This window comes from Vombatus ursinus, unplaced genomic scaffold (genome assembly GCF_900497805.2).
Source record: "Vombatus ursinus unplaced genomic scaffold, bare-nosed wombat genome assembly UNPS02000749.1, whole genome shotgun sequence".
In the NCBI taxonomy this organism is placed as follows: Eukaryota; Metazoa; Chordata; class Mammalia; order Diprotodontia; family Vombatidae; genus Vombatus; species Vombatus ursinus.
The window spans coordinates 22,873,459-22,875,964 of NW_020940527.1; positions in this window are offsets into that span (position 1 = coordinate 22,873,459).

Consider the following 2,506-nt stretch of genomic DNA (forward strand, 5'->3'; position numbering starts at 1 on the left):
AGAGAGAGAGAGAGAGAGAGAGAGAGAGAGAGAGAGAGAGAGAGAGAGGCTGGAGCCAGAATATGTCGAGCTTTAAATAGCAAAGGGGTTTGTGTTTTGTTTTGAAGGCAATAGGGAGGTATGAGAGCTTCCTGAGTAGTGAAGGGCTTAGCACAATGCTAGTTCATGGTAGGCACTTAATAAATGTTTATTAACTGAAATAACCAAGCCAGACCTATGCTTTAGGAATATCAGTCTGGCAATTGCATGGAGAATGGATGAGAGGTGGAAGATTAGATACCAATTATGAAGTTATTGAAAGAGATGATGAGAGCTTGAACTAAGTGGTGAGGAAGGGGACTTGTAAGAGTATTGTGAACGTAGAATCAGTAGGACTTGTCAACTGATTGGGTATGGTAAGTGGGGAAAGGGAAGAGCTGAAGGTGACTCCAAGGTTTGCCAACATGAGTGCCCAGAAAGGATGATGGTGCCCTGGATAGCAACAGAGAATTTAGGAAGAAGGGTAGGTTTTGAGAGAAGAGATAATGAGCACTATGTAGATGTGTTGAGTTTGAGATGTCTAAAGACAACCCAGTAGAGATGCTCATCAGTCAGTTGGTGATTCGTAACTATAATTCAGGAAAGGGATGAGAGCTAGATGTGTAAATTTGGGAGTCATCTGCATAAAGATTAAATTTGAATCCATGGGAGCTAATGGGATCACCCAGAGAAATAGTGTAGACAAAGAAGTGAAGGGGGTCTAGGATAGGGTCTTGGGGGGAAGCAAGGGAGGTGGCCACACTGTGTGGATGAGAAAAAGGTGATGATAGAGTACGTAAGATTGAAAAAGAGTGATCAGATGGTCAGGAGGAAAAGCAAGAAAGAGCAATGTCATGAAATCCAGGGGAGAGAAGACTGTACAGGAATAAAGGACAATTGACAATGTCAAGTATTGTTAAAGGTTCAAGCAGAATCAGGATGAAGAAAAGGCCATAGGACACAACGGTTAAGAAAGTACCAGTAACCCAGTGTTCAGAGACAGCTGCTCCAATGAAATGGTGGGTTTAGAAATCAGACTACAAGGTGTGGAGAAGGAAATAGACACAAATGTATAGATGACTTTCTCTATGATCTGGCTAGGAAAGAGAGCAGAAGCAATATCTTTAAGGAACATCTGGGTCAAGGGAAGGTTTTTTAAGGAAAGTGGGCAGTAAGAGAAGTGGATATGTTTGTAGGAATTGGGGAAAGAACAAATCAATAAGAATGAAAACGTTGATACCTTTTTTATCCAGTGATTTCACTACAGGACACCAAAGAGATGAATGACAGAAGGAAAAGTCCTGTGTGTACCAAAATATTCATAGCAGCCCTTTTTAATTTTTAATTTTAATTTAAAAAATTTTCCATATAATTTTTAAAATGTAGTTTTAGTTTTCAACATTCACTTTTATAAGGTTTTGAATTCCAAATTTTTCCCCTTTTCTCCTTGCCCCCTCCTCAAGATGGCATGCAATCTGATATAGGCTATACACGTACAATCATATTAAATATATTTCCACGTAGGTCATGTAGTGAACGAAGAATAAGAACAAAAGAGAAAAACCACGAGAAAGAAGAAAAGAGAGAGAAAATAGTATTCTTGGATCTGCATTCAGACTCTGTAGTTCTTCCTCTGGATGTGGAAAGCATTTTCCATTATGAGTTTTTTGGAATTGTCTTGGATCAGAGCTAAGTCTATCAAAGTTGGTCATTGCCCAGTGTTGCTGTTACTGTGTACAATGTTCTCATTCTGCTCGCTTCACTCGGCATCAGTTCATGTATTGTGTACATGTAAGGATTCTGAGAAATTGTTGAGGAGGGAGTATATTTTCGACATGGGGTTTGGGTTTTGGGGTTTTTCTGAAATCTGCCTCATAGCCCTTTTTGTGGTAGCAAGAAACGGGAAACAAAGTGCATGCTCACTGATTGTGCTTAGCATTATGCCTGGCACAGAGTAGGCACTTAATAGATGTTTACTGATTGATTGATTGATTGAGAAATGATTGACCAATTTGTGGTCAGTGTGTAATGGAATATTATTGTGCTCTAAGAACTCTAAATATGAGTTTGAGAAACATGGAAAGACTTTTATGAATTGATGTAGAAGAAAGAAAGCAGAATCAGAACAGTATACATAATGACCACAATAATGGAAATGAAAAGGATTCAGGGAACAGATAATGAAAATCCCTCCTCTGAGTAAAGAGATGGTGTATATGGGATCAGAAGGTTGCATACATTGCATACAGATATGGTTGCTGCATCAATTGATTTTCCTTCCTGTTTTTCTTTATTGCAAGGAAGGGTTTCATGGGGAGGAGAGAGGTATTAGGAAGGTGTAAATATGGATGAGAGATGCACTAGATTGGCATCTCTGCCTTTTTGGATTATAGCTCCACAGCAGTTAGATCACAAATCTTTTGGATTCTTGGAGTACAAGGGGGAACCTCCTAACAATTTGAACTGTCCAAAAGTGAATTGTTGTAAA